Here is a 19,900-nt window from a genome sequence, read left to right as displayed (position 1 = left end):
AGAAGACGTCCTCATCCATGTTCTGAAAAAACATACTACCAATAAATAGGATGAAATTATTCTCCGACAAGAATTATTACCAAAGAAAGAAACTGCTGCTCAGATTCCCGGCCGTTCCTCCGACATTTATGAATGACATGATAACCGGGTGTTACCGTTCTCCATACATGTGTCCCCACACTTCTCACACTCAGCACTGATTGGACAATGTAGGGGAACAATGGTAACGCCCAGTTGTCAGTATTTCCTTACATTTATAGGGTGAATAGCAGAAGAGCTGCACAGCTTAGTGACCAATAACATTATGACTCCAGAAATGTGAGGAGGAAAAATAAAAAAATAAATAATTTAAAAATCAATAAAAAAATGTGTCTGTAAGGCCGATAATGGGGAAATGTTTTCCACAAGAATCAGCTCTAGTTGTAGATGAAAGACGTCACACAGGAGAGAAGCCGTACTCCTGTTCACAGTGTGGGAAATGCTTTACAGTTAAGTCTTGTTACACATGAAAAAGTCACAGAAGAACGAAGCTGAAATCATGTTCATGATGTGGGAAATGTTTTATAACTAAATTGCATCATATTAACCTCTTAAAGGGGTGTAACGCTGGTGGGAGCGGACCCCACGGGCCAGTCTTATCCTGGAGGGGCGTGACTAAGTGTCTACCGGTATTCACTAGAGCCTCTGATGATGGATAGGCTAGGCTGCCGGTAGACACCAGGTACCACTCCAGGTCAGTCCCGGGACTTCAGCAGCTGACGGGAGGCTCAGAGACACGGGTACGGGGTACAGGTGGGCGAGGTAGAAGCGTAGTCAGACGGTCCGGGGTCGGGGCAGGCTGCACAGGTTCAGAATTCGTAGCCGAGGTCGGGAGCGGAGAGATCAGGATAAACGAGCAGACAAGCCGAGAGATAACAGGAGGGATAAACTACAAAACACCTTAACTTGTTGAGGGAGGGCACCAACGTCCCTTCACGGTTGACCAAGTGAGTGTCAAATTATTATGTTGATTGCGCAATCCAACAGAAAACCAGATGGAGGCAATGCTCTGTATGGGAGGATTCAGGAATCTCTAATCTCATTTATTTCTACTTAGCATTTTTTATTGTTTTGAGTATATCGATAACCAATCATCTACAGCCGTACTACAGGCTTGAGCCAATGTTAGTGCAATTATTACAGAAACACATATATGGTCATATTATCGTTAGTTCGAAGCACGCTGGAAATTTACAAGGTTACCCATCCTGGCTCAGACTAGTCAGATAACGGGAGCAGGATGTCTCACAGAATGTTCTTGTGAGAAAAGGTTAGTGTGAGAAAGTTGCATGAGAAATGAAGGAAAGAATGTATGTTTTTCAAGGAGTATAATAACATGATTTTAAAGCCACAAAATAGCAACCGCTCCCCATGCAGGGACAACTCGCGGTCGACGCAAAAGTCGGACAAGACCTGGCAGTCAAAAGCAGGCCAGTCGAAGTCCAAAGGATGAAAATCTCAGATTTCCTCCTCATCAAGACTCACGGACTCCGGAAGACACCCCACCCGTAGGCGGCCGACTTTTGCTCTTTCATCAAGTCTGGCTGCCTATTACCGAAGACAGGTGGGTCGGGGAACTAGTGTCTTCGGGATACAAGATAGAATTCACTTCCAACCCAAGGGTTCTACTCCAATCTATTCGTAGTCCCCAAGAAAGGAGGCGGCGTACGGCCCATACTGGACCTAAAACAGCTCAACAAATATGTTCGGGTACGTCACTTCCGCATGGAGTCCCTGCGGTCCATCATTGAGTCCATGGAGAAGGGAGCATTTCTCGCCTCCATAGACATACAAGACGCATACCTGCATACCAATTGCACCCGCCCATCAGAGATTTCTCAGGGTCGCAATCGACCAGGACCACTACCAGTTAGTGGCTCTCCCATTCGGACTCGCCACAACTCCCAGAGGGTTTACCAAAGTCATGGCAGCCACCATGAACGTCCTGCACTCCAGAAGCATAGTAGTCGTTGCATACCTGGGCGATCTACTTATCAAGGCTCCTACTTTCAAGGACTGCACGCTGAGCGTCTCAATCACAACCGACTCTCTGAGTCGCCTGGGCTGGTTAGTCAACCTACAAAAGTCATCACCAACCCAAAGTTAGTCTCTGACCTTCCTGGGAATGCTATTCAACACCTTCAGGGGTCTAGTGCTCCTTCCCGAGGACAAGGCATTGCTTCTCCGTCTAGGAGTTCGCACCCTCCTCAGCAAACCCCCTCGATCTCTCCGGTTTGCCATGAGAGTCCTCGACAGGATGATGGCGGCAATAGAAGCGGTCCCATTTGCCCAGCTTCACCTCAGGCCTCTCCAACTAGCCATCCTCAAGTCATGGGACAGGAACCCCTTTTTTTCTGTCGACAGGGAGTTCCAGCTGACGTCATCAACCAGTAAGTCCCTGCACTGGTGGCTCAAGCCATCCTCACTAACAAAGGGGAAATCCTTTCTCATGGGTCAATGGAAAGTTCTGACCACCGACGCGAGCCTGACGGGTTGGGGGGCGGTGCACTTACACCACAGAGCACAGGGCAAGTGGTCCCCAGGAAGCGACCATGCCCATCAACATCTTGGAAATTCGTGCCATCCTCCTGGCGTTGAGAGCCTTCCATCACTTACTGGCAGCCTCTCACATCAGAGTACAGTTGGACAATGCCACAGCTGTGGCATATGTGAATCACCATGCGGGGACCCGCAGTGCCCAGGCGATGCGAGAAGTGACACACATTCTCCACTGGGCGGAAGGCACCGGTTCGGTTTTCTCTGCGGTCCACATTCCGGGTGTGGACAACTGGGAAGCCGACTTCCTCAGCCGGCAAGCAATGGACTCGGGAGAGCGGTTTCTCCATTCCGAAATTTTTCGCCAGATCTGCCATCGCTGGGGGATTCCGGACGTGGACCTAATGGCATCCCACTTCAATTCAAAGGTCTCCAACTTCATGGCCAGAACACACGCCCCTTGGGCGCTAGGAGCGGACGCCCTGGTCCAGGACTGGACCCAATTCCAGCTCCTGTACATTTTTCCACCTCTCCCCCTGATATTCAGAGTGGTGAGCAAGATCAAGCAAGAGGGAGTTCCAACCATCCTAATCGCACCGGACTGGCCCAGACGTACATGGTACGCCAACATCGTACAGCTCACAGCAGACTTCCCCTGGCGTCTCCCCGACCGCCCGGATCTTCTGTTACAAGGTCCGTTCTACCACCAGAACCCAGGGGCCCTCAATTTGACGGCGTGGCCATTGAGACCTGGTTTCTAACCCAGTCAGGGTTCTCGCCGGACGTCATTGCTACCATGATCAGGGCACGGAAGCCAACCTCTGCTAAGATTTATTATCGTACCTGGAAAGCCTTCTTTACCTGGTGCGAATCTCATAGCCAGACCCCATTCCCTTATTCCCTCCCCAGGGTACTTGGGTTTCTCCAATCGGGTCTGGAGGCCAGACTGTCCCTGGCCTCCCTTAAGAGCCAGGTGTCCGCTCTCTCAGTGCTTTTTCAGAAGTGCATTGCTAACAAGCCACAAGTAAGGACATTTCTTCAGGGGGTTTCCTGATTGGTTCCCCCCTACAGGCGACCTCAACCTGGTGCTGACAACATTGAGCAAATTTCACTGCCATCCCTCTGTCCGGTCCCGGTTCATAGAGTGCAGAAGGCCCTGCATACGCTTGACCTTGTCAGGGCATTGCGTATCTATGTGTCTAGGACTGCGCCCTTCTGGAAGTCTAATTCTCTTTCCCTTCTACTGGAAGACGGCCGCAAGGGTTTGCCACCTTCCAAAGCTCCCCTTGCCAGGTGGATCAAATCCACCATACAAGAGGCCTACCGCCTCAAAAATTCTCCTCTTCCAGGAGGAATTACGGCACACTCTACATGTGCGGTAGGGGCCTCCTGGGCCATTCGGCACCAGGCTTTGGCACAACAAGGGTGTAACGCTGCCACCTGGACTAGCCTACACACTTTTACCAAACACTACAGAGTTCATACCCAGTCCTCAGGAGACGCGAGCCTGGGTAGATGTGTTCTGCAGGCGGCGGTGCCCCAATTCTAGGGGCCTGTCTACACAATATTCGTCCATTGCGTTCCACCCAGGGACTGCTTTGGGACGTCCCATGGTCCCGTGTCCCCCAATGAGGCGACAGAGTAAAGGAGATTTTTGTGTACTCACCGTCAAATCTCTTTCTCTTAGCCTCTAATTGGGGGACACAGCTCCCACCCTGTTGCCCGTTTTGGGCCGTTGTTATGTTGAATTCTCATATTGTCTTTATTTGAGCTCGTACATAGTTGCCTTCTTATAGGCATGATTATGTTATCCATGTTACGATCCTCCTAATGGTTTTGCACAAAACTGGAGAAGACTGACGCCGTCCAGCGGTGTATACTGCAGAGGAGGAGCCACGGTTAATCTTTTTCAGATTATGCATAGTGTCGCCTCCTAGTGGACAGCAGCATAACACCCATGGTCCTGTGTCCCCCCAATTAGAGGCTAAGAGAAAGAGATTTTACGGTGAGTACACAAACATCTCCTTATTATCAACAATAGAAGTGCTATCCCAGGGTCATGCTTTGAGACTGAGGGACATTGGTCTTCACTCAATTAGTGCCCTTGTTACCAATCGAGGCTGTCGCGGCATGTCCATCCCCCCTTGCTTGTTGACATAATCATAAAGCTCCGATCTTCAGATGTGAGGTTGGTTGGGGCATGGGGGTAAAGGTCATCATTCCCTTGTCGTTCAGGTCCTCAATGCTGGTTACATTTGGGAGGTCCGTGTATAGTAGCACTGGATGTCGGTTGGCAGCGTCCTCCTTGCTCTCTGATGACTGGCAGGTTTTCCTCATGCAAAATGGGATACAATAAAAGACTAGTTTTAGTAAAACATATATTAACAAGATGCAAGCAGCAATATGCAACACTCCTTGTAATATTCCAGTAATCCATCCACCAATCCCATTAAACCAATTAGCAGGAAAAAGGAAAATGTATCAGACCACCAACTGTCTTTGGTCAATTCATTATGTTTGTTATACTCTTCTCTGCATTTCCTAATGTCTACTATTTTAGTCTTTAACCGTATGGTAGAGTCGGGGTCAATATAGTGACAACAGGCTGGGCCTATAACCTAACACATCCCTCCTTGAGCTGCTGTCAAATAGTCCAGCAGTAAAGTATGTTGATTGGCCACTATAATAAGTTGATTCTGCACCGCAACAGTAGTATTAATTACTTCCAATATACTCTAAATCTGGTCATCTAAGTAGTCAGTGACTTCCACTAATTTGTCCCACATTTGTGCTACCATAGGGTAGAGGAAGACAGTACTGGCTATCTTATTGGGTATACTCATTTGTACTAAATGAGGTCTTCCTGATGGGCGTGGGGTGTTGTCCTTAGCACGTTTATAGATGGTATGAAGAGGGATGGCTCTCAAATCTACTTTACTATGGGGAATAAGATAAGTGGCTGGAGTTAGCCGGGCCAACGTACAAGTCCCACCTACCCCAACTGGGAGCCATTTATATGCATTATTCCCACAGACCCAATATGTGGCTGATGGCAGGTCCCATAAAGCAGAGTGCTGTAATACTAATTTATGTACCAAATCGATAAAAACTGTGTTATTTGATAACATACACCATGAAGGCATTTGTCCCAGGGGCTACAATATCCAACATCCGGATTGCCACATGTTGGATCACTAGGCTTATATTCAGAAAATTCATGTTTTACTGCTGTTGGGGTTGTCAGGAGCACTTGGTATGGTCCGTCATACAGTGGTTCTAGTCCGTGTTTCCGAACATGCTTCTTCACATACACATAATCTCCGGGCTTGAGGGTATGGCAACCCTCTGCATCAGCAGGATCTGGAATAGAAGATGATACTAACGCATGGGTGTTAGTTAAGGCTTTGGCAAGCTGAATCACATATTGCACAACATGATCTGTTTCTTCTGATAATTGTTGTGGGGTAAATCTAGCTATAGCTGGTTGTGACCCAAATAGTATCTCATAGGGTGACAGTTTGTGTTTCCCCAAGGGTTTGGTGCTTATGTGATGTAGTGCAATGGGAAGGAGCTCAGGCCACTGGGCCGTAGTCTCCTGCATCATTTTGGTTAATTGCCTTTTCAGTGTGCCATTCAATCTCTCCACCTTGCCACTTGACTGTGGATGGTAAGGAATATGTAACGCCACTGTTGATCCGGTCATGGTAAGTATTTCTTGATACATGCATGAGGAAAAGGCTGGTCCTTGATCACTTTCGATAACTTCTGTGACTCCATACCGGCAAACAACTTCAGAGACCAGCTTCTTGGCATTGGTAAGGTTGCAGCCCCTACCAATGTATCTTCAGTTGTGACAACATATCCAGTATGAAACTTGCCAGAGGTGTCAACATATCTGGATCCATCCATATATAACGTAAGTTCTGGATCATCCAAGGGTACTTCCGCCACTAAAACAAGTGGAGTTGACTCCGCAGTAATTTGTTCCAGACAGTCATGCGGTGGAGCCTCTTTCCCCTCTCCTTCAGGCGCTGGCAGCTGGGTGGCCAGGCCGATGGTGGTGCACCGATGTAATCTCACATTTTCTGTGTGGACAGATGTTTAGGTTGCTGTAAAGCCAAAACAGCCGTAGTATCGTGTGGAGCATAAATGTGAGTCTCATGTCCAAGGATGATGTCTGCCGTCTTTTCAAGTAACTGCTGTGTGGCGTGAACCGCTCGTAGACAGCTGGGGAGGCCCTGGCTACCGGGTCCAGATGCACTGAGTAATAACCGACTGGGCGTTGCTTTGTACAGTGTCTCTGCGTGAGCACTCCAGCTGCATGCCCTCCCGTCTCAGAGACACACAAATGGAAAGGCCGAACACAGTCCGGGTCTCCAAGAGCAGGGGCCGTCACCATCCCTGACTCTAGCTGCTCAAAGGCTTGTTGCAGCAGCTCCTGGCGGTCCCCGCTGTCCACATCAGCCAGAGTGTCTTCCTTTAATGCATCATATAGGGGTTGCATCAGACGTGAGGCGTCTGGGATCCATTGTCTGCAATATGTGCACAGTCCGAGGAACCGTTGCAGCCCCATGGGATCCCCTGGGAATGATAGCAGGCGGATGGCCGTCTTCCCCTCCTCTGCGAGACGTCCGGCACTCCGAGCAAGGCAGTGGCCCAAGAAAACCACTTGACCGAGGCAAACCTGAAGTTTCGAGGCTGAGACTCGACAATTCAGTTTTGCTAGATGCTTGAGGAGGCTAACACTGGCCCTGATGGACATTTGCTCCGTGGGGGCACACAAAAGAAGATCATCCATGTATTGTAATAGTACTACCTCAGAGTTGTCCAGCTGCCATGGCAGCAGACAGCTAGACATGTTCTTTGCAAACTGATTAAGCAAAGATACCGATGGAAATAAATGGCAGGGCTAGGTTTGGGACCGCATGAAGCTTTGATGCGTATGCTATGGTGTTTTGAATTGTTTCTGTAAGTAGGTGTTGTGACCTGGGGCATCCAGGGGATCATATTTTGGTCCCACCGTTTGTATAACATACTGACATGATGATCTTCATCATACACATTCCGGGTGTAGTATGTATTGCTGCCTGTATTCCGGGTGTGCCAAGATGGCCGCCACCAAAGGGACATCTGGTCAGAGGCCGGAGGTGATGCAATGGGTGTAGCAACATGGCCGCTGCAGGAAGGGTTGGAACTTTGGGCGGACATAGGTATAACAGATGAGGATGGGGCACTAGGATTGGCTTGGGTAGTAGTGAGGGGTGGGCCTCCTGGACGGGGCACGTGACATGCAACACAATAATCTGCTGACTGAAATTAGTACAGGTCCATCCCCCCCGTCTGCCATTATCGGGCGGTGACTGGAGAGCAATATCTTTGTAATAAACATAACATGGCATCTTTCCCTTATTGTCTGTATTTTCTTCCTCCATCCACCCTTCTTTGACAAATTCTCTGCTGTTCTGTACCAAGCCAAAGCTATTTGTAACAATCCTTTATCTTCTAATTTGCCCTTTATCTTCTTCATAATTAACCGGCCCTTATCTAGTAGCTCACATATTTTAGTTAACTGTTTAAGTTTCTGCACATACTTTTTCCCTTCTTTCGACAAACTCATCGCAGACTTTTTTTCACATATATGCACTTTCCAACAAGGCATTTATCTATCTCATACTGTAATCTACCCACACGGGTACGACCCACACAATGACATTACTCTTTTGGTTTTCTCTACATATTTCCTTCCTTCTATTTCAACATACCCTTCATCACAAATCTCATGTGCAACTTTCCTGAACTTTTCATTGTCTTCCAACAATCCACAGTCAACTAATCTTCCCCTGTTCTGACGGTTTCCTTCATCCCACAACGCAGGCTGAAGTCTCCCCTCCATGGGAAAATTTAACACCTTAAACACTTTTCGTGCATTCTTAAATGATCTTTTCCCTTCTCGTCTGACTATGATATTCATCACATCCTCTCCCTCCTGCAGGGGAGACAATTTCTTTCTGCTCCACGGAAACATTGATTAATCACTACTGCCACCTCTCAACCAACAAAGATCCTTAATTTTGTGCACAGCACGAGTCCGGCCGGACCTCCCAGCTGTTCCACTGACTTTACTTCACCCCCTCCCATTGGGGGAGTGTCGAACAGCCAGATGAAAGGAGGAGAACTCTCGTCCGCAGCTCTCCGGACACTAGATATATGTATATCTGTGTGCGTGTCCTACCCAATCTTCGATCACCTGCCGCGACTAAAACTAACAATGTTAAGTCTCCTAAGGATCTTTCTCAGAATTTGAGGAAGATTCACACAATATTCACTTGTCAATCTGAGGTGATACTGCTTTGAAAGTTATCAATATCAGACCCCTAATGGGACTACACCCCTTATAGTCTCGCCTTTGACTATATCCAACCAAGACATCCGGAGACACTGCAAACAACCACACACCACGTGGAAGCCACGCCAAACGGTCAGTATCACTAGTAAAGAACTCTTGCACTTACCGTGGCTTTTTGTGGGGTATGATCAGTCCCAATTCCAGGAGGCTGAAGGCAAGTCTCTCTTTGTGGACATCCAGAGGTGGTGGGGCGTCCCTGGTTAGTGATCCGAGTCACAGCACCAAGCTGTTGAGGGAGGGCACCAACTTCCCTTCACGGTTGACCAAGTGAGTGTCAAATTATTATGTTGGTTGCGCAATCCGAACAGAAAACCAGACGGAGGCAATGCTCTGTATGGGAGGATTCAGGAATCTCTAATCTCGTTTATTTCTACTTAGCATTTTATATTGTTTTGAGTATATCGATAACCAATCATCTACAGCCGTACTACAGTACTACAGGCTTGAGCCAATGTTAGTGCAATTATTACGGAAACACGTATATGGTCATATTATCGTTCGTTCGAAACACGCTGGAAATTTACAAGGTTACCCATCCTGGCTCAGACTAGTCAGATAACGGGAGCAGGATGTCTCACAGAATGTTCTTGTGAGAAAAGGTTAGTGTGAGAAAGTTGCATGAGAAAAGAAGCAAAGAATGTATGTTATGCAAGGAGTATAATAACATGATTTTAAAGCCACAAAATAGCAACCGCTCCCCATGCAGGGACAACTACTGATATAGCAACTTAAGCCAAACCCCCCAAAAAATGAAACTGCATGCAAAATAGAAGCATGTTTACACTGGCCTGAAAACAGACAAAATTCAAAACAGAAACAAAATAAATACGCTGCTGTAAATAAATAACTAAGATTGCATAGAAATAACATTGGGTAATTAGTAAACACAGTTTTTGATCAAAAAAAGCGTAGAAGCCATCGCAGCAACGTCAAGGTGTATCCAAGTTCGGGATGGTCCTAACCTCTAATATTAAGGCTATGTGCGCATGTTCAGGATTTTAGTGCAGCAAATTCATTAAGGTTTCTGCATCTCTTGGCAGGAAAAACACTGCAGAAAAAAATGTGCTTTTTGCCGCAAATTTGATGCGTTTTTATGCGGTTTTGTATATCAATCAATGCTTTTTGAAGCTAAAATAAAGGTATTTGAAAAAAGAAACTTGGGGCATCTCTAAAAACCCTTGGATTACCGTCAGACCTGGGGTGAGTATATTGGTTAATTTAAATGATTTGAACAATGTGTCTGTTGTATTTTCAAAGTATTTTATTTTCTGTGTGTGTGTTTTTTTCTAACTCTTTACTTTATTTAGGGTTAGTAATGAAAGGGTTTGATTGACACCTTTTCATCACCAAACAAAAGAGCTAGGTGTCAGCTAAACCCAATCTCATTGCATTCCCATTCATGTAATTTCTGGGGCAGCTGAGAGCTGCTATTTTTAGCCTAGGAAGGTGCCAATTAGGCAAACATGTTCCCTGGCTATTAATAACAGCTCACAGTTGTTTCGTTAGCCGCTAAGTCCCCACGATCAGCAACCACGAGCGCTTTGGACGCAGCGTATTTTAGCAGCATCCAAAATGCTGTGTTCTAATGCTGCACTTTTGTCAATACATGTATATCCACCGCATATAATGACATTTTAATCAGTCAAAATCTGCAGCAGAGACTAGCATGTCGGCTATAGAAATTGACATGCTGCGGGTAAGTTTGGGTACGTGCCCATGATCGGGAGCCGCTGCTGGTTTGAAGCTACGTATTTATGCGGAGTCAAACCTGCAGCTTCCAGTTTTTGTAGCGTAGTAGATGCACTATGCGTGCATCTGAGGCTGCGGATCACCCGTGGACACTGACATGCGGCGCATCTTTCAGGACCGCAGCATGACAAATTCTCTTGCGGAGTCGCATGCAGTAAATCCACATGGTTCAGTGAACACATGCGGATTTACCTGTGTTCAATAGAACTCAACCTTTTTGACGCAGCAAAAATATGCTGTATCCAAAGCGCAGCTACGTCCGGATCATGGGCACATAACCTAAAATTAAAAAAAAATGTCATTGGCTCCCTTGTCATTTTCATAGCCAGGTGAGGGAAAGCCGACCCGTGGGAGCTGATATTAGTAGCCGAGGAAGGGGCCATTTTCTAAAAAATGTTCCCTAGCTATTGACAGCCCACAGCTGTTTGCTTAGCCTTAATTATCTAGATTACAGGGGGACTCCAGAAAAAAATTGATGTAGTGTCCCCCTATAAAATCTAACCAGAAAAAGCTAACCAGACAGCTGCAGGCTGATATTAATAGCCAGGGAAGGGGCCATGGATACTAGTCCTCTCCATGGCTAATAGTATCAGCTCTCAGTAGCTGCAGAAATGGCGCATCCACAGGATGCGCCAAATCTGGCGCTTAGCCTCCGCTCTTCCCACTGCTGTTTAGCGGTAGCGAGTGTGTAATCAGGTTGGGGTTAATGTCAGCCTTGTATTGGCGGCTGACATGAAGCCCAGGTTAGTAATGGAGAGAATTCTATAAGACGTCCCCATTACTAACCACAATGTAAAGGGTTTTGACGGTTTTTCAATAAAGACACGGCCAGAATAAAGTCTTTTATCTAAATAAAATTCCACACGGTTTTAATAATTTATTTATAAGAAAAAAAATAAAAAACGTATACTCACCCAACTCCCAATCCCCGAATCCCTCCTCTCCTGTAAAAAAATAAAAACAACCAAGTCCCTCACCTATCTGCCATCATGACGTAATCCCAGTGTCCCACGATGAAATTTTCCACGCTGCACCGGTGCCGTAAATGAGGTCCCGGAGCTCTCAACTGATCTCCAGCTGATGAACTCAGTTGAACTCAGTCCCGGCAGCGCAGCGATGTACACTGTCGGGAATGATCACACTCCTGTCAATGTATCGCCAGGTGATCTGGTCGCCCGGGGACATCGGGAGGATGGCGGACAGGTGAGTATTAAAGGTGTTTTTATTTTAAAATAGATTTTTGCTTGCTTTTTTTTTTTTTAACACCGCTGGCTGATGAGACTACTTCTCTCCTCAGTCGCGCCTTCTCTCGTTGTTATCAGCGGGAGCGGCAGTCGGAAGATGGGAAGAGTAGTCTTCCTCTCCGGCCCGGGTACCATTCTTTTTGCGGCGTATTTGACTCAATGACTTGAATTGAGTCAGTCAGATACGCCGCAAACATCCGCAGCAAATCAGCAAATATTTTTATACCTTAGTTTTTGATGCAGATTTAACTGACTCAATTCAAGTCTATGGGTGTAAAACGCTGCAGAAACGCTAAGAAGAATTGACATGCTGCAGATTTAATCGCAATGACAATCCTGACAGGAAAATTCCTGATCATGTGCACAGCACTTCAGGATTGTCATTGCATTACCTGGCACACGGATTACCTAGCATTTTTGATGCATTTCTGCATGGAACAAAATACCACGAAAGCACATCAAAAACACACACTGTGCACATAACCTAAAACCTTACCCTGCGTCATAGTAACGTACTGTGTGAATTAGTGCTGAGCAGCACCAGGTCCCAAACATGGACACACAGCTAGTGAGAACCTTTTTATATGTGATATCCAGCTGAAATAAAAGGTGGCCACACCCTTACCTGCAGTCAGTGCAGAAACCTAAAGCTAAACTGGAATCGAGTTGGTATGCATGCAAAATAGAAGCACGTTCACACTGGCTGGACAACAGACAAAACGCAAAACAGAAACAAAAGAAGTGTTTACTAGAGATGAGCGAATGTTTTGATGTTCGGATTCGCCGACTAAACCCCAACATCAAAAAAGTTTGTGTTCGTGCACCCGAACGGGGCCCCGAATATCAGTAGTTTCCCGAGCTGTCACGCAGGGTCTTTGATCTGCAGTAACATAGTTATCGCCGGTCACAGTGCTGCGGGATCATGCAGCGCTAATGCTGTGAGGTCACAAGAGTTCATCAGCTGATGAACTCAAGTGACCTCTCTCCCAGCAGCTCAGCGCTATACAATGAGATATAACACTTCTGTCAGTGTATCGCCAGCTGCCAGATTGAGCAATCACATCAGTGACTGTTCTATCAATGATCCGATCGCCTTTGGACAATCTGGATTATTTCATCACATTGGACAGGTGAGTATTATGTTGCTTTATTATTTCATTTTTGTTACTGGAGACATGGGCTTCAGTGGATTAGGTGTTGGGTAAATATAATTGTTTTTGGTTAATTAAGAATCTTAAATAAAGGACTGTGTCATTATTACAAATACATTACTTTATTCTGGGTGTTTGGTGTTTTTTCTTACAATTTTACTATGGGGTTAGTAATAGGGATGTCTTAGACGCCTCTCCATTACTAACCTGGGCTTCATGGCAGCTGCCAATACAAGGCTGACATGAACTCCAACCCTATTGCACCACTTGCCACCGCACCAGGGCAAGTGGGAAGAGTGGAGGTAAAGCTCCAGAATTGGCGTATCTTATGGATGTGCCATTTCTGGGGCGGCTGTAAACTGATATTTTTAGCCTCAGAAGAGGACCAATATCCATAGCCCCTTCCTAGTATTCCTTAATATAAGCCCACAGCTGTCTGCCTAGCCTTTTCCAACGAGGTCAGTAATAGTATGTAGCTGCGCCCTGGGACTTATGGACCAGCTACATACTATTACGCGTGCAGCGATCGCGCCCGCACACAAGCGGTCCGGGGCGATCGCCTGATTGTCGCAGCTGACACCCGGTGCTATGTGCAAGGAGCGGTCCCGCACCGCTCCCTGCACATTTACCCCCGCAATGCTGCGATTCAAGTCAATCGCAGCATTGCGGGGGCAAGGGGGGAGGTGATCGCTATACTCACCTCTCCTGCCGGCATCCAGCGATGTCTCCGGCGGCTTCCGGATGTTGTCATGACGACCGGATGCCGTCATAACAACATCCGGGTCACCAGGAGGCAGGACGTTACTTTGGTCATGCGCAGTGCATAACTAAAGTAATGTCTCCCCTGTGTGCAGCGCTGACAGGCTGCATGGCATAGGGAACTGCTGCTCTCTAAGCTATACCGCCGATCAGGCTGCAAAAAGTGAAAGTCCCATAGTGGGACAATGTGTAAAAGTTAAAAAAAAGGGTAGGAAAGTGAATAAGAATTGTAAATATATATATAAAAAAATGAAAAAAATAATCCCCAAAAAATAAAAATATATTGAACCCATAATATTTATTTATTATGAAAAAACAAAACAATAAAAGTACACCTATTTGGTATCGTCGCGTCCGCAACGACCTGATCTATAAAACTGTCCCGCTAGTTAACCCCTTTAGTGAACACGGTAAAAAATAAAAAACTAAGCAAAAAACAATGCTTTATCATCATACCGCCAAACAAAAAATGGAATAGCACGCGATCAAAAAAGACGAATGTAAATAAAAATGGTACCGCTGAAAACGTCTTGTCCCGCAAAAAATAAGCCGCCATACAGCTCCATCATCCGAAAAATAAAAAAGTTACAGCTCTCAGAATAAAGCGATACAAAAAAATACTTTTTTCTAGAAAATAGTTTTTATTGTGTAAAAGCGCCAATACATAGAAAAAAAACTATAGAAATGCGGTACCGCTGTAAATGTAGTGACCCGAAGAATAAATCTGCCTTATCAATTTTACCACACGCGGAGCGGCATAACCCCTCCCCCCATAAAAACAATTCCGGAATTGCTGGTCTTTGTTTATTCTGCCTCCCAAAACTCGGAATAGAAAGCGATCAAAAAATGTCACATGTACGAAAATGGTGCTAATAAAAACGTCAACTTGTCCCGCAAAAAACAAGCCATCACATGACTCTGTCGGCCAAAATCTGGAAAAATTATAGCTCTCAAAATATGGCGATGCAAAAATTAAGTCTTTGCAAAAAAAAGTCTTTTAGTGTGTGACAGCTGTCAATCATAAAAACTCGATATGAATCTGGTATCGCTGTAATCGCACCGACCCGAAGAATAAAGTCGTCTAATCACTTATACCACACGAGGAACGGTGTAAAAAAATAAACTCTAGGGTTAGGGTTGTGCTAGGGTTAGGGTTGTGCTAGGGTTAGGGATGGGCTAGGGTTAGGGTTGTGCTAGGGTTAGGGTTGGGCTAGGGTTAGGGTTAGGGTTGTGCTAGGGTTAGGATTGTGCTAGGGTTAGGGTTGGGCTAGGGTTAGGGTTGGGCTAGGGTTAGTGTTGGGGTTGTGGTTAGGATTAGGGCTGGGGTTGGATTAGGGTTGGGGTTAGGGTTGGGATTTTTTCAAAATTAAAGAAAAAAAATGATGACGATATGGCGACCAGTGTTGAGCGCAAGTGCTCGCTACTTGAGTTTGCATCGGGTGCTTGTGTATGCACTGAGTATCGTGGGTGTTCGAGTGACATGCTTGAGTCTCTGCCCCATATGCTTCACGGCCAAAAAAAACCATTGCTGGGATCGCCTGCAATGCACGAGCAATCCCCACATATTTTTTTTGGGTGTCTAACAACTGTGAAACATGCGGGGCAGGGACTCGAGCATGTCACTCGAGCACCCGTGATACATGGTGCATATCCGAGTACCCGTTGCAAACTCAAGTAGCGAGCACTTGCTCTCACGACTAATGACAACTTATTCAATATGATGAACTAATCTTATCAAATTCTGTTTTACCTCTGGGTTCAAAATGTACACTATACCCCTTGATGAAATCCTTGAGGGGGTCTGGAGTCAGTTGTGGGGGGTTTCCACTGTTTAGGTGCATCAGGCGCTCACGAAATGCGACATGGCGTCCACTCTTGATTCCAGCCAATTTTGTGCTCAAAAAGTCACACAGTGCTCCTTCCCTTCTGAACCCTGACGTGCGCCCAAACACTGTATTTTCCCCACATATGCGGTATTGGCGTACTCAGGAGAAATTGCACAACAGTTTTTAGGTTCCATTTTCTCCTCTTATCCTTGTGAAAATAAAAAAATTGGGGCTAAAACATCATTTTTGTGGAAAAAGTACACTTCTGTGAAGCACCTGAGGGATAAGGGTGCTCACCACACATCTAGATAAGTTCCCTGAGGGATCTAATTTCCAAAATGGTGTCACTTGGGGGTTTCCACTGTTTAGGCACATCAGGGGCTCCCCAAACGCAACATGGCGTCCGCTAATTATTCAAGCAAATTTTACATTCAAAATCTCAAATGGCGCTCCTTCCCTCCCGAGCCCTGCCGTGCGCCTAAACATTGGTTTTCCCCACATATGGGGTATCTGTATGCTCAGGGGAAATTGTACAACAAATTTTGGGGTCCATTTTTTCCTGTTACCCCTGAAAAAATAAAAAAAATTGGGTCTAAAGTAACATTTTTGTAAAAAAAAAAGTTAAATGTTCATTTTTTTTCTTTCCCATTGCAAAAATTCCTGTGAAGCACCTGAAGGGTTAATAAAGTTCTTGAATGTGGTTTTGAGCACCTTGAGGGGTGCAGTTTTTAGAATGTGTCACTATTGGGCATTTTCTGTCATAAAGGCCCCTCAAAGTCACTTCAAATGTGATGTGGTCCCTAAAAAAATGTTTTTGTAAATTTTGTTGTAAAAATGAGAAATCGCTGGTTAACCCTTATAGCTCCCTAATAAAAAAAAAAAAAACATTTTGGTTACAAAATTGTGCTGATGTAAAGTAGACATGTGGGAAATGTTATTTATTAACTATTTTGTGTGACACATCTCTCTGATTTAAGGGCATTAAAATTCAAATTTCCAAAATTTTCGCCAAATTTCTGATTTTTTTCACAAATAAACGCAAGTGATATCAAAGAAACTTTACGACAATCATGAAGTACAATATGTCTCGAAAAACCAATCTCACAATCAGTGGGATCCGTTGAAGCGTTCCAGAGGTGTTACATCATAACATATAGACCAGGAGAATTTTTTTTTCATTGTTGAATTCCAGGAGCCATCTTCTATTTCTCATTACTGACCTCGCTGTATGAGGAGGTTTTATGGGGGATGAGTTTTATTTGTCATCTTATTACTTTACTTCATCAACTTTATTCTGCTGTTATTATTAAATTATATTCTCTTCATGAGCTGCACAAGTTGAGTGATAAAACGACCGTCCACCCTGAGACTGAGAAGTGACTATACGGTTATCATATATAGACTCCCTTCCTTGTGTCCTCCATTTGCCTCCTGTAACGGTGAACCGATGGAGGAAACCTGGCAGTTCCTAATAATAAGGCGCTTACAGACTTTAAGGGTGCCATACATACCAGGATGGGTGCTCAAGGGGTGCCATACATACCAGGATGGGTGCTCAAGGGGTGCCATGCATACCATGATGGGGGATCAAGGGGTGCCATACATACCAGGATGGGTGCTAAAGGGGTGCCATGCATACCATGATGGGGGATCAAGGGGTGCCATACATAGCAGGATGGGTGATAATAAGGCGCCTGCTGCAGCCTACGCTGTGCCCGCTACTAAAGAAAATGAATATTCCCTGCTCCCCACGCCAATGGGCGTGGAGAGCAATGAATATTCATTTTCCTTAATAGCCGGCACTCCCATGGGTTGTAGTGAATATTCATGGTCTTTAATAGCGGGCTCGCTGACTGCCGGCCGCAGCTGGAGCCGCGCTGCGGTACAGTGTGCCGGCTATTGAAGAGACTGAATGGTCACTGCTCCCCACGCACAGAGTCCCGGCGCGTGGAGCAGTGACTATTCCTGCACAGCATCTCACACTGTGTGAGGGCGCATGGCAGGGACGCCATGAGCGGCTCACAGAGTGAGAGTCTTGGCAGAAGAGCGGGACAGCACTTGAGGAGAGAGGAGGTGAGTACGATTGTTTTTTTTGTAGGCAGTGTGATGGAGGCTCAAGGGTTGCCATACATACCAGGATGGGGATCAAGAGGTGCCATGCATACCAGGATGGGGGATCAAGGGGTGCCATGCATACCAGGTTGGGGGATCAAGGGGTGCCATGAATACCAAGATGGGGGATCAAGGGGTGCCATGCATACCAGGATGGGGGATCAAGAGGTGCCATGCATACCAGAATGGAGGATCAAGGGGTGCTATGAATACCAGGATGGGAGATCAAGGGGTTCCATGTATACCAGCATGGGGGATAAATGGGTGCCATGTATACCAGGATGGGGGATCAAGGGGTGCCATTAATACTAGGATGGGGATGAGGGGTGCCATGCATACCAGGATGGTAGATCAAAGGGGTGCCATGAATACCTGGATGGGGGATCAAGGGGTGCCATGCATACCAGGATGGGGGATCAAGGGGTGCCATGCATACCAGGATGGGGGATCAAGGGGTGCCATGCATTCCAGGATGGGGATGGGGGCCACGTATACCAGGACGGAGGGGCCATACATACCAGGACGGAGGATATTAACAGAATTGGGGGACATTACCCCAATACCAGTGTCAGCAGCAGACCCCCTCCCCCATAACAGGGCATCATGACCACATTTTTTGCTTAAATTTTTTTTTCCTATTTTCCTCCTCTTAAACCTAGGTGCGTCTTATGGGCCGGTGCGTCTTATAGTCCGAAGAATCCGGTAGTTGCCTTGATATACGTTTGACCATTTTTCCTGCTTCCAACACAAATTTTAAAGAGGACTTGTCACTTGCTCCAAAAGTTTAGTTAAATACCTTGTATAAAGCCCTGAGCTCCCCTGATTCTTCCGCTGTTTTCCGTTTTGCACTGCGTCACTCTATTGCAGAGATATTCCGATTTGTTCCTTCTGGAGTGCACTATGTGACATCTCTACTTTGCAGTCCAGCTGGGCTTTCTTCAGAGTCTTCTTTGGGGACATTTGCTTTCACCCCTCCCAGATGTTGCTAATCACAGCTCGGCATCTGGGAAGACTGGAAAAAGCACTTGTCTCTAGAGATGACTGAAGAACGCAGAGATTTCACATAGTGCGCTCCAGTAGGAACAAATGTGAATATCTCTGCAATGGAGTAAGCACAGAACAGAAAAGAGCAGAATTAGCAGAGCTCAAGGATTTTACAAGGTATTTTTTGTTTTCTAGCAAGTGACAAGTCCTCTTTAAAGTGAGACTGTAATTAGGATTTACCCCCTTAATGTGCCTTCAGTGCTATTTCAGTCTTTTTCTAAGGTTTCCTATCATGCCCTTAGGTGTGCTGTAGACATTATTACGGGGGCTCAAGGTCGACTACTTGTGGATGTAGGGCCGCCTTTGTGACTAGTCAATCTCATTTGCGTACGGCAATTGTCAGGGATTCCAGACAGCGACGACACCAGGGAGATCACGCGATATCTCACCATGCCGTCACGCTGTCAGTATTTTGTCCAGAATCGCGAGCACACGATCCAGACTACTCGTTGCATGGATATCAGCAAGCGACCAGTGAGCGTATGGCGTCACACCTCTGGGTTCCAAAGCATGGAATCCGTGTTTACGCCCTCCATACCGTCACTGTCAGCTTCACGATATCCCAATTATTATTATTATTCTCAGCCACCACTGGCCCGAGTTTCAAATATAATACAGGCAGGCCTGGCCGGACGCCTGCGTTTTGGTAGCGTACACGGCTTTGAGGAAGGGAACGATTACAGAACAAAAGAAACAGGACTATTAAATTTTATATTTAATCCTAAGTGAGACAGGGTTTAAGACAAATTTATACAAGTATGGTACAAAGGAGACATTAAAAATACATAAGCAGTTACATAAAATAAACAGGATAAAAAGGTGAAACGTACACTATAAAGTTTGCTGTGACGACTCAGTATAGGTGGAGGAGGGGCTCCCCAGTTTGATTATGCTGTTATTGAACAGGACCCGTTGCTTATAATTCTTATTCCCCCCTGGCAATAAGTGAGTCTGTAATGTCCATGAGTTCTCTTTATACCTAAAGGGAGATCTGGCCACACGCCACCTGTGGTGACATCATGTGGGCCGGTCTCCAGCCTGTACATTTTTATTAAAAATGCTAACTTCTGCAAT

General features: G+C 46.0%; 2 protein-coding genes across 2 annotated transcripts in view; both read left to right on the top strand.

Annotated features, from left to right (window-relative positions):
* The window catches only part of LOC141272893 (uncharacterized), a 123,320-nt gene that overhangs the window by 27,274 nt on the left and 76,146 nt on the right, over positions 1 to 19,900 (top strand). The gene's annotated exons all lie outside the window — the stretch shown is intronic.
* The window catches only part of LOC141272967 (uncharacterized), a 180,612-nt gene that overhangs the window by 158,651 nt on the left and 2,061 nt on the right, over positions 1 to 19,900 (top strand). The window lies entirely within an intron of this gene.

The sequence above is a fragment of the Phyllobates terribilis genome, unplaced genomic scaffold (genome assembly GCF_046119375.1).
Source record: "Phyllobates terribilis strain yellow unplaced genomic scaffold, ASM4611937v1 Scaffold_1__5_contigs__length_1240528914, whole genome shotgun sequence".
NCBI classification, from domain to species: domain Eukaryota; kingdom Metazoa; phylum Chordata; class Amphibia; order Anura; family Dendrobatidae; genus Phyllobates; species Phyllobates terribilis.
The sequence above is the reverse complement of the archived record's forward strand: the minus strand, read 5'-3'. Positions and strand labels throughout refer to the sequence as shown.